We start from the raw sequence: 13064 nt of genomic DNA on the forward strand, positions 1-13064 counted from the left end.
CAAGTAAAAAACTTGAATATTCTCTGACATTATAGTCACACATTTATGCGGGAAACTTCACTTTGCAAGGCTGCAACATCACACACACACTGCCGTGTAGTATGCATGCACTGGAAAGTTATATCAGACTTCACAATCAGATTTAGTAGTGAAGAAATACTCCTGAGGTTAGTCCACAATCACTATCATGCACCTTAGAGACTTTGCCATGGATTGGCCGTATTCAGAAGAAAACACCAGAGTGATTTATTTTTTATTTTTTTGTGACTTTAATTTCAGGGAATTGCCCTGATTTTTTGTTGTAAATTTGAAACTTTCATCTAGGATTTTTTGTCTCGGTTTATAACCCCCACCGTGGCTCCTTATTTTTGGACAAGTAAAATTATCTATATAAATATGTGAAAACACTTAGGAGAATTCAATTATAGCCTACAGATGGGCTACATGTTAGAAACTGTCTGTTAATTAATTAGGATCTCCTCTCTACAATCAAAGAGGCTGCAGTGCTCGCTGTGTGAACGTAAATAACTTCATTTCACCTGCAACCGCAGTGGAACAAATAAGGATGAAATCTAAACATGTTTTATTAAATGGTGTGTATTAATAGCCTGCTTCTCATCATTAACACTGAGTACAGATGTGGTGTGTAGTCCACGTGCAGGGTAACCTCCAGTTAACCACGAACAAAACCTGCTCGGAGCGGTTTAGAGATGCAGCGTAAATTGCCATGGCAACAGACCTCAGGTAACACCTATCCATCTTTCGTAGTATGGGTTAATCAGGTTGTTGCACCCGACGTCACAAAGTTACTCCTAAAGTTACCTGGATAAGCCAGTTACCCCGCCTCGTAGTACAGGCCACAACCTGAAATGGACCCTGTGCCGGCCCCTCTGCAGGGTTCATACTGCTGTTGGTGTGCATATTGACTCAAGTTAACCAAAGAACTGCAATGAAAACTGGCACTTCACTGATAAAATGGGAAAATAATCAATGTAGAAAGGAATTATTAGTTGCAGCTTTGTGTGTGTGATGTGTTTGTTTTCTATTTAGTTGCCCGAAACGTTAAAACGTGGCTTGTACAGTTTCTATCAAAGAGACCTAATGTTTATGAGTGGGATTAGATTTTGTTGGATGTAACAGAGCTGGTGGCAGCTTTTATTCTCATGTGGATCCGTTAATTTTTTACTTTTAAAGGGATTTTGTTGTGCGTTTTTAAAGGGCCATTTCACTACTTTTGGTGCAACATTGGTATTTTTCAGTGCCATAACACAACATGCCTGACTACCTGCTGACCTCTGACCTTCTCTCTGCTTCTCAGCCTCTTTTCACCACTAAGAACCACGGTAATGTTTTGTTACCTACATTCATATACAGCAGTGTGACACGTTCACTCTCGGGTGTTTGGTGCTTTGCTCAAGGGTACAGAGAGTGTTAAAGTACTTTGTGTTATGGATTGTGTTATGTGAAATTCTGCTTTGACTTTTTCTTAATGTTGTTAAAGGGATTTGTTGAGTCTAATTCTGGCTGTTTTGAATTTATTTATTTAGATCCACTGGAGTTACAGTAGAGCTGCAACTATTGAATTAATTTGCAAATATTTTAATAATCGATTAATCATTTTGAGTCATATTTTAAGAATTAAAAATTCTCTAATTCCAGCTTCTTAAATGTGAATATTTTGTGGTTTCTTTGCTCCTCTGACAGTAAACTGAATATCTTTGGGTTGTGGACAAAACAAGATGTCTGAGGACACAACAGGCTTTGGGAAACACTGACATTTTTCCACAGTTTCTTGCATTTTATAAACTTGTGTTATCTATAAACTGAGAAAATAAATGACAGATTGATCAAATATGAAAATAATCATTAGTTGCAGGAAGGAAACTGCAGCTTTGTCTTGACTTGAGCTTGTAACTCTCTGTTCAGCTGGCTGTTAATGTTGCGTTTAGCGAGAAACAACATTTGGCCTTTACTGGATCAAGGATAAATAGTTTCAGCAATGCATAACATGATAAAACCATGCAAGCCTAGTTATATCTCATTTATAGCACCTCCTTACCCGACAGCTTAGACACTGTCAATGCTGCCGCTCACAGGCTTTATTTGTCACTATTACTTTATTAAAAATGAACAATCAGTGGACAATGTCTGGTTTATTTATTATTTACTCATGCTTGGCTATCACCACGCACAAAAAGATTGAGAGATAAACAAAGAAAACAATACACAACAAAATAAAGAATAATCAAAAAGAACAGAAGCTAGTTTAAAATTGATGGATGAAGCATATTAGTTACAGGTTGGTGTTTCCATTATTTTGTACACCCCTGTATGTTTATTTTTCTGTATATTTTGTGTCGCAACTACATCTATTCTCTTTTTTTCTTCCTACATTGACCACACGGTGGAGACACTGCCACACTAGTTAGTTAGTATGAGTTCATTCTGGCAGCCACCTGAGACTGAATATTATTTATATCTTATTATTATTGAGTCAAACACATAAAAACTGAAGAACTTAGAGGAATAAAGACAGAGTGAAAGCTCAATTAATCTGCACCTCCTACAAGCAGTGGTGGAACTTTAGTACATTTACTCAAGAGCAATTGATTTAAAGACACTTTATAACATCTTTAGTTACTAGTTAATTTTACAGATTCTGATTATGAATACAAAATATAAACTATTCACTTAATGATTATGTATACTTATGGATAAATCTACCTAAATGTATAAAATAGTCAAAGATCTGAGTATGTCTTCCACCGCAACAACAAGCAAGAGAAGTAACAGCAGGAGTTTAGAGCTTGAAAGGTTGGTGAGCGCCCTCTACGGACAAGGAGAAGGAGAGCAACAGTGTTGATCATGTCATTAAATGCAATATAATGATGTAAAAAAGGTAAGAAGAAACGGAAATATGGCTCAGATTAGGGGTGAGGCGATACACTTAGCTCACAAGATGGAATGAGATGGAATGATGGAACTAAAGGTGACCGAGCCTTCTCAGTAGCTGCTCCTAATCTTTGGAATACTTTACCTGTTCAAATAAGAAATGCCCAAACTCCTGACACTTTCAGATCCTTGCTAAAGACCTCTCTTTATTCATTGGCCTTCAAACAGAGTTGAGTAGTGACATTAATTTTATTTTGTACTTTTTCTACTGTTGTCATGTATATCTGTTGTCTATTGTGGAAAGCCCTTTGGTCAACTAGTGTTGTTTTTAAATGTGCTATATAAATAAACTTGAACTTGATGTACAATGTTACGATCATGAGAACAAGACAAGAATTTATTTTAACACATTTGGCAGAAATATTCAATGCTGAAATATAAGGATGGAGGGTCGGGGATCTTCCCCAAGAACATTTCCAGCATTAAACACTTAATTTCCTGCATTCTGGAGACATTTTCTGCACCAATTTCTGGTCGAAATGTTTTTATTTATATAAAGGGAAACACAAGATTCAGGTGGCAGGTGAATATTCAAAATATTTTTTTTAAGCTTAAGTTGATGATTTTGTTCTATATTTACCTCAATAGGCTCCAGGTGTTGGCTCCCTTGATTCAATAGGAAGTCTGGCCAAAGGATGTTTTCCTGTAAGATATTTTGCACTTCCCTGCAGTTGTATTTCTGGTTGACAATCCAACAGCCTTTAAACGCTATACCATCTCACAGAGAAGATTTGTTTCTTCTATCTTTAAATTGCATTTCATGTTTTCTTATTGTGCAAATAAACTTTTCTCAAAGCATTTTCATTTGTTTGTTGCAAACTTTTTTCTTAACATTTTAACAAACGCTTTCAAAAGGTGAAAGGCCATTTCCAAAATTGGTGGGGACATGTCCCCAGCGTCCCCAGTGGAAATGACACCTATGCATATACATGTACGTGTTTCAGTCTCGTAGGACTGACTGAGTAAAAAATGTAAAAGGTGTATTAAATAATCTGTTTTAGCTTGTGGTTAAAAAAACATCAGACTCATGCAGCATCGTCTTCGTCGTGGCGGTCTGATCTCCTGAATTAACCTTTACACAAATTAAATTAAGGTTTTTAAACCTGATCAACGGTGTCTGTTTGTGAGTAACGTGGCGCTGGAAAGGAAAAAGAGACCAACCAGGTTGTGCAGTGATGGAACAAGTACACAGATCAGCAGCAATACCACAATGTAGAAATACTCCATTACATGTAAAAGAAAATGTTACCTGAGTAAAGGTGTGTAAGTATAACAAGGAAAATGTATTTAAAGAATTAAAAGCAAAAGTAATCTTTGCAGTAAAATATCCCCTGTGATTCTACTATTATTTATTCTATCATTAGATTATTATTACTTGTGCATCAAAGCAAGATTATGTGGTATTTTTATCTTGAAATAACGTTTGGATGGTACACTGACTGAAACAGGGAGAATGGCCCCTGGTATTGCACTATGAAGGATTAGAATCACACATAGAAACCTTTCACAACAACGGTGTAATGCTTTATGACAAACTAGCTTGATATAATCAGGAAATAAGGTACGGATATCATGACAAAGGCTGCGAAGACACAGAAAACTAAGTTGTTGAAGGAAGCAAGGAAGAGAACAGAGGAAATATCAGACTGTTGCTGAGCTGGCGTTCTTTCTGCTGGATTAGTCAGTAATAACATATTAGCTGCTGGATGTGTCTTGTGTTGCTCTTGTTAGCTAAATCAACCAGAGTTTCACAGACAGAGGTGTGTCCGCTAGCTATTAATCTGTTGTTGATGTTAGCAAACTTACTAGCTAACACACTCGGACATCGGTAACGTTACTGTTATGTTTTTATTTCCTTAGAATGATTTCATTTCTATCTACATGCACCGCAGGCCCTGTCACATGGAGATTGCCATGTTTCACCGCCGTGTTTCTACAGTAGCAGAACTGCAAAACCAGATGAGGCCTATCAGGTACAGTTATGTAGCCTATAATTTTAACTTAAGTTAAATAGGCTACAGCTGTGTAGCGCACAGAAGCCGCAGCCATGGTTACTCCATAGAGCGCCTGCCGGTTACTTGTGGAGCGCTGTCTCCTGTTCACCTGAGGAGCACAGAGCGACCCCGCGGGGCCAAGCGACTACTTTGTGATTTTAAGGACGTTCCTAAGACGGACATCTTCCCCAATACTAACCAGCATGCAGTGTGAAGCTATCCACTTCACTGTGGCATCTGATCGCTCGTCTTGCTTTTGTTTATCTACTTCTCCCACAGCTTTGTTTATCTACTTCTCCAGCGTAGTCTGCTGAAGCCTCCCTCCGCTGCTCATTAGGGTGGCTGATTTGCAGATTTCCCACCCCTCCTGTGACCCAGGATTTGACTGGATGTGTATTCAGAGCCAGTGAGCAACGGACTTTCAAACTAATAATAATAAAAACTGCGTTAACGTGCGATAAAATAATTATTGGCGTTAATGCGGAAGTGCCCAGCCCTAAAAAAAAAACATTTTTCTCTATCTAACATTAGCCTAAGATACAAGTCACTGCATCAGATTGTTTGGATATAATTTAAAGTGAGATTTAGAGGGAGACTGTTTGAAGTTGTAAATTCGATTGTATAGAAAAGATTTGGTGAAATCTTAACAAAAAGAGCATTACACATTCTGAGAGTGGTCGAGAAATAAAGACCACTCTGAATATATTTAATGTATCCGGTGTCATTTAAATTTCACCCGGCCACACGTGTGATGGAGCAGGAGGGTCAAAGAGGCTAACGAGGCTGTTTTTCCTCTGATGCTTGGTTGAGTCATTAACCTACAACTGAAGCTCATTTTCATGAAGTGACATTTAGCAGCTGACGTGTGTTGTGTTTATGTGCTTGCTGGGAGTTCAGTGTGGTTACTGTTAATGAGCTCTGGGTGTTAATGGAGTCAGCGGTGCAAGTCTTTTATTATTACAGCTGTTTGATTTGTCTCTCTCCAGTCTGCAGCTCACCTCCCTCCCCTTACTGCTTCCTCCTCACTCTGCTGGTATAAAGGATCAATCAGTAGCGTGTAACTTTTAATAAATCTATTTGCGCATATTGTATCAAATATCTTCCCACAATCAAACCTCAATTGTCAAAACAGGTATACCGTTCTTAGTTTTAAGCATTTGATAAAAGGAAAACAATTGTCAGTAGTTAAACCTTAAGGTTAGCATTTCCTAGGAATCACATCAGATGAGAGGAACTTAACTAGCTTCCTGGATAATATTGGTTGTTACACATTCTTACTTAGAGAATATAAGCAAGATACACGAATGGCATCAGATTATGAACAGGTAAATACAGAGTGACAAGTGAACTATTTTCGGAGCTTACTCCCTGGTTAGGCTGTAGAGCGGGGTTCCCTTTGGAATTTCTTTTGGGGGAAACAATGCACTCCTTCTTGGTGCATTCTTGATATAGATAATCCCCCCCCAAAAGGTCCTTCAAATCAATTAAAACTCCTGATAATCCTTCTCTTGTTGGTGTCAGAAGAACCGCCTGGCATCACACAGTGGATAAGTAAAGTAGTGTTTTAGAGTTCCTGTCTTTCGATTCTCTCAGCTTTTTTTTGAGAGAGGAACCTTTTCAGTTTTATAAGCTTTGCGTTCCTAATACAACTTACCTGATTGTCTGCAAAAGATAGCTGCAGGGCTCGGTGGTCTGTCGTGGGGACAGAAGGTTTTGCTGCTCTGCTATCTATCTATCTGTGATGAACTGTAAACCTGTCAATGTTTAAACAAACAAACTCTTTTCCCAGTGATGCTCTGGAGAAAAAGTGTCAGACCTGCTGAGCCTTCACTTATGAAGTGAATCAGTCAGACCAGCAGGCGTGTTCCTCTACACATGGTGAGCAAACCTGCTCAGCTTTGTGAATTTTTACATCCTTTCCTGTTGAATAATTGACAAGAAGGACCCGAAGGGCGCCACTTCCACTTCCTGTTGAAATGGCAACGATACTCAGAGGAGCAAAATACAACAAAGACACAGTTATTCTGCTGATTAAAGATGGATGGATGATGCATGATGAGACAGACCACATACTGTCCACAAAACAAAGAGAATCTTTCATGATTTATTACTGCTTTATTAAAGCCAGTAACATTATTCCCCTGTAATAACTTTTGGTACTCACAGAAAATTGTGACTCTCGTACAAAACCGAATGTCATGTTATAGTCAGGTTAGAAGAAGCATTTTATACATTACACACTGTACGTGTTAGGGCTGTACGGCTCCATGGTCAAGCTAGCAAGAACAAATATGCAAAGTCCGGTCAGACTTTCAAAATAAAACTAGTGGTTACCGTTGTCAAATGGTGGAGGTGTGGAAGTCTTCGGATGGGAGCAGATCGGCAGTGACGCTGATTAGAGTCAGGGTGGTGACTTCAATGTCTACATGTTCAGCTGATACAACAGGTTTTCAATGTTTATTTATCTACAGAAAGACACTCACTGTAGTTCAGCAAATATTACGACACAATAACTTCTTTAAAATACCATTAATTCACCACAAACCTTCATCTAAATCAAGGTGTTCAGTAGCCAGAGATTCATTTAACTTTTAGTTGAAAAGGTGAAAACTGAAAAACCTTAAAGCACCTTAATACTCCAATTAACAAATTAAGAAAGACTGAAAGAGGTGTTGGAATTTACAAAATAATTAAGACATTTTGGACAACTCCATTAATTATATTTTTAAGGTTTTATTAAGGCTGTTTTTTTATGTATTTTCAGATGCCATCAAATAATAGATTTTTGTTCAGGGGTGTAAATAGGTTTACCCCAGATTTTGAGTAAATAAACAGCTAAATTATTTTGTATTGTAATGGATAAGGGTATCTTTAATGGTTTCTCACCAAAGGTTTTATTAATTGATCATTAATGGACTGTAGTATTGAGACATTTAAATGATTTCTACTTTTTAAGAGGTTTGTAAGAAGTAATTTTAAGGCTTTTACTAAACGATGCAGATAATAAAAGTAAACAAAGTAAACATAAAGTACAACATTAATCTGTACAGGATGAATCTACGTTATACAGGAAGTAGTTTCCAGTTAAAACAGCAGAAGCAGTTTGAAATCAGCTCCCAGACGAATGTGTTCAGTAAATCTGTGTGTAGACGTCCTGGCTGCTGCATCATGTTTCCAGAAGCTGCAGCCATCTGGAGGGAAATCCATTATTGATGTTTTGCTTCCACTCATCATCACCATCATGTCCCAACACCACAAAGCCACCCAGCAGTTTATAAATCTTAAATTTTCAATCTCCTTTTAATGTTTGGTTCCCGATTAAGATATTAGTATATATTATGCTACAGTTTAGCAAGACAAGAGTAAACAGCTACAAAAACATGTGCCTGTTTGTCACACATGTAATACACAATGTCACAAGTTCCTATGTGTTTCAAATGCAACATGCATGAAGACTACACAGACCACGATCCATCCAGCCAGATCAACCTGACAAGGCACCACAACAGGTGAGGTGATCGCTCAGAGGAGAGGATAGAGAGCCGGGATAGGAGCCATGTTGGCCCAGCTTTGACTTAAGGCTGCTCCTAAAGGTTCGGTCTGAACAAAATGGGACTCATGTTGGCCAAGTAACAGAAAGAGTAGAGTAGAATTGTTTAGTAATTTATGCCTGTCCTTTGTTTCTCTGCATGCTGCTGCTGCTGAATCATCTGCCAAAGGGGGAGCTGGAGTTTGAAACTGCTTTTTTACTCCACCACAGGAAGTGGAAGGAACCAACTCCTGTCAGTGGGCAGAGGGACTCTGAACTACAAAATCCTTAACAACACAGCAGCATGTGGACATTTTGTTTCTGTTAGATTGGTTTCAGTAGTGTTGTTTTGTTAGTATTATGGTTGGTGGTTGGGTTTATTTTGGGTCTTTTTAATTGTAGTATTGTAGTAACTTAGTTTTCCCCCCTTTGTGTTTGGGGGAGGCTAGCCTGTGTGTATATATACCCCTCCTTTTGTGTCATGTTTGTTATGTTCAGACTTATGTTGTATTATTGTTACGTTGACCTCAGTTTAGTTAAGCCCCACTTTGAGTAGTTCTGTTGATACTTCTTTTGTGTTATATGGTTTTGAAACTTTATGGTTAATAAAGCCTAAACTTTACTAAACCTCAACCTTGTGTCCCTGCCTTTACTGCTTGGTCCCTGATGAGACAACACATTCTCACGTTTAGGGCTCTGTTGTCAAGTTAGCAACAATAAATATGCAATGTCCGATTAACGTTCAGTTGCAGTTTGGTTTTTTAACCCGCTGAAAACGCCAGCTGCTCTTCTGAAAAAGCCTAGGGTGCACTTTGGAGGCGTGGCATTTTTTTCAGCTGAGACACTTTAGTTGCTATAATACATAATATCTGTGGAGGTGATGTTCTGCAAGTAAGCTATATTTTACTGAATGTAAACATGTCACCGCAAAGTAGGGTAGGCCTACTTGCACTGGCCCTTGCTCTGCATGAAGGCTGAAACATGTAGAGCGAGGGGACGTTCTCGCCGTACGAGGGTTCATGAGATTTTGCGGTTCAAGAGCTGAGATGGCTTGGTGTGGTGTTTGTCCCGCCCCTCCTGCACTGTGATTGGACGGCTGAGAAAAAAGTGACATTCAACATTCAACTCTAGGCAACCAAAAAAAACCCACTCAGCACCCAGCGTGGAAAAGACACTCAACGCCTCGTCACGCTGCTGGCGTTTTTACCAGGTTGCAAAAACATGGCATTCCCATTGCAATGAATTGAAAAAAAGACGCTTACCTTAGTAAAGGGGTAGTGATGGGGCAGTGGATAAGACTATGCCTTTGGTGTGAGAGACCCGAGTTCAACTCCCCACTGTGACACGTCCACCAATGTGTCCCTGAGCAAGACACTTAAACCCTAGTTGCAGAGGCGTGCGACCTCTGACATATATAGCAATTATAAGTCGCTTTGGATAAAAGGTTCTGGGCCTCATTCCACCCCAACCACCTTCTTACAATGTCTTTTCTGTTAAATATCCTACACCTACCTTCATCGTCCAAAAGTAACGCTACAGGGCTTCCCCCACTGTGTCAAACTATGACGCTATGGGGATCCCGAGTGTGTTACATACTGATGGGTCTTGACCATGCGTCCATATGTGACGAGCTGGGAGTGAGAACAGGTTGGATGAGAGGCAGTGGACACTGTGTTTTACATTGATGATGCTTGGTGCTTGAACACAGACTTTTTAATGTGAACCATTTTATCATCGTGACACAAATTTATTATTTTATTTATTTTAAATGTTTTAATGCACATTTAATTATCTGTTAGGTTATGTGTGTGTAGCATGAAGGTACTACAGCCTTTATATGATGAACATGAAACGTGTTAGATGGCGTTTGTTTTTTGTTCAAAGGATCCAAATTGATTATTGAAATTACAGTTTGTCAAATTAGCCAATTTTGTTGCATGAAAACTTTATAGCTTTAAAATATTTCGTCTCCAAAACAACCAAGAAAACAAAAGATCTCTAAGGTTTTGTTTTGGAAAATGGTTGGAAAAAGAAAATTACCACTTCCATATTATTTCCTTTTTTATTTTAACACAAAATACTTACTTTTAATTGTTTGATTGTAACTTGAATTGGTTTGTCTTACCAACCTTATGTGATTTAACAAACTGATAAATTGATGAAACTTTTTAAGAATGTGGTGTCAAGATCACATTTACCTGCCCAAGTGCCCTTCAGTCAACTTAAACTCTGACCTCTGACCTCCATGTATTAGAAATCAGTGATCCATATGATGACAGAGGACGATTATCAGCTCGGCTGCCTCAGAACATTTACATGTTGACATCTTCAATTAGCTGAACAGACCAAACCCTCACACTGCTAATGTGTTCCCATGGTTACCCTCTCTGTCTCATGGCACATGTCAACATAATAAAGCCATGATTGCTATTGTGACGATTATCTGTGGTACCCATGTGAGATGTGTTGTTACACAGAAGAATGTTTTTTCTATTTAAATTTGAGCCTATTTCCAACACAATTATTTAATTTTCTTTTGGCTGGTGAAGAGTCAGTTTAATCATTTAGCATCGTTCAGTGAATTATTATTATAATAATAATAATTATTATTATTGTGATAATTTGGTCATCATTTCAAAACATTTCAGAGAAATTGACGTTAAAAAAGAACTACTACTAACTACTTACTTGGTGCATAACTCAACTTGTTTAGATGTAAAGTCGCAACAAAGGCTAATGGCCAATCAACGATCAGTATATTATTTTATTATTAATTAGTTTAGTAAAATTTTATTGTTTAAATATGACTTTCTGCTTATGCAACATGTTTGAAACGTCATGCCAGTAAAGCAGGGGGAAACAGACAGACACCAATAAAGCCCAAGGGAAACTAATAACCAAGAAGAAACAGAATAATATAAATAACTAATCCAGGACATAAGTAGACAGATCACAAATACTACAACTAACAGGGAAAACAGACCGAACTACGATTAAACAGAGCACAGAGCAGACAAGGGAAAAATTACACAGAAGTGCACAGACCATAAGTAAACACTAAGACATGAACAGAGACACAGACTAAATAACACATACTGGACAACAGGACAATAGACAGGACAGAACCCAAAACCCAACATACCATAAGACAGAAACTTAAAAGACTACAAATAATAAGACTGAGAACCAACTAAACAAGGAAAGGAGGCCTACAGCATGACATTAACCAAGTAATTTTTGTGCCTAAACCTAAGCAAAGGACACTAAAAAGTGATGCCAAGGGGTCTTGACGAAGCGTCCATATGTGTCAAGCTTGGAGTCAGAAGGTGTTGGCATCTAATTCCCTCATCTCGCCATTTATACCCATTCACTTGTCTTGTTCATTGTCGTTCATTGTTCATCCTGTTTGCTGTCTGCCTTCCGGTTTTACCATGTTCCAAGTTAACTTGTTGGATTGGCTGTTTGCTTAAACCTGCCTACCTGCCTGCTCCCTCTTTGTTGCTTGCCTGCCTGCCTTTAACTGCATGTAAGCTCATTTATGGACAATAAAATCCTTGAAATTTACTGCCCCCCTCTGTCTGTGTTTGGGTCCAATCCCTGTTTTCCTGCATAACCCACCAAGACATAAGATTTGTTAATACAGTTCTGTTTCACACACAAAGTCTCTCAGCTACATAATTTTGATGACTTTATAAGTGACTTTGCATAAATGTGTCATCTTGTGATAAATATTCTTAATATCATCAGATTTTGAATTAAACCAAATCACCCAGTCCCAGTTTAATGCTTAGATAACTTGTAACCCACAAATCACAGACACACTGTTAACAGCTTAAAGCAACTCTACAAAATAACACAATCCTACTCTTAGAAGCTGAAGTCATGAGCAATAAAATGCACATTGCTCATGTAATTACATTGCAGCTACGCCCTTACTTTCTCAGACATGAGCCGTAGCTTTTGGTTAAAGCTTTCTCATTGTTGTCACTTGTTGTCACAACCAGTTAAAGGTCCACTTTAAATAAAGTAAGACACTTGTACCATTAAATGTGACAGCTTCACTCACTCATTTTAATAATGTCCCTGAAAAATAGCGGTGAAGACAGATACATGGAAAAATATTATTTTTTAAAGAAAGTTATTGAGTAGCATCTAAGGATTTTTGTTTCTAAGAAAATTACCGAAAGATATTGATGTTAAATAAGGTGAATAAATGGGTAAACACACACAAATATGAAGCTATATTGTATTATGAAGCTTTGCTCCCTTGGGCAGTAACAGACGTTTATCATTTTATCATGTTATAAAATGACTTGAAGTTTTTGTAACAATAAGCTGGAAAGAGACATAATCACTTTTATCTGACAAGATCTTATATGGAATGCAAAACTGAATCTGCAAAGTAATCAGCAAGTCCAGTCAGTATTTCAGGAGGGAAAACAGAAAGTGTGTTAAACATATGTTAATTACCATTTACTGTATCAAAATTGTAATTAATAAAGTGTTTGAGTAAATGGGGTGGTGATGGAGCAGTGGATAAGATGCCTTTGGTGTGACAGACCTGGGTTCGTATCCACCATTGTGTCCCT

The sequence above is a fragment of the Micropterus salmoides genome, unplaced genomic scaffold (genome assembly GCF_014851395.1).
Source record: "Micropterus salmoides isolate LMB-PRFRI ecotype aquatic unplaced genomic scaffold, ASM1485139v1 Ms_hic_scaffold_11, whole genome shotgun sequence".
In the NCBI taxonomy this organism is placed as follows: Eukaryota; Metazoa; Chordata; class Actinopteri; order Centrarchiformes; family Centrarchidae; genus Micropterus; species Micropterus salmoides.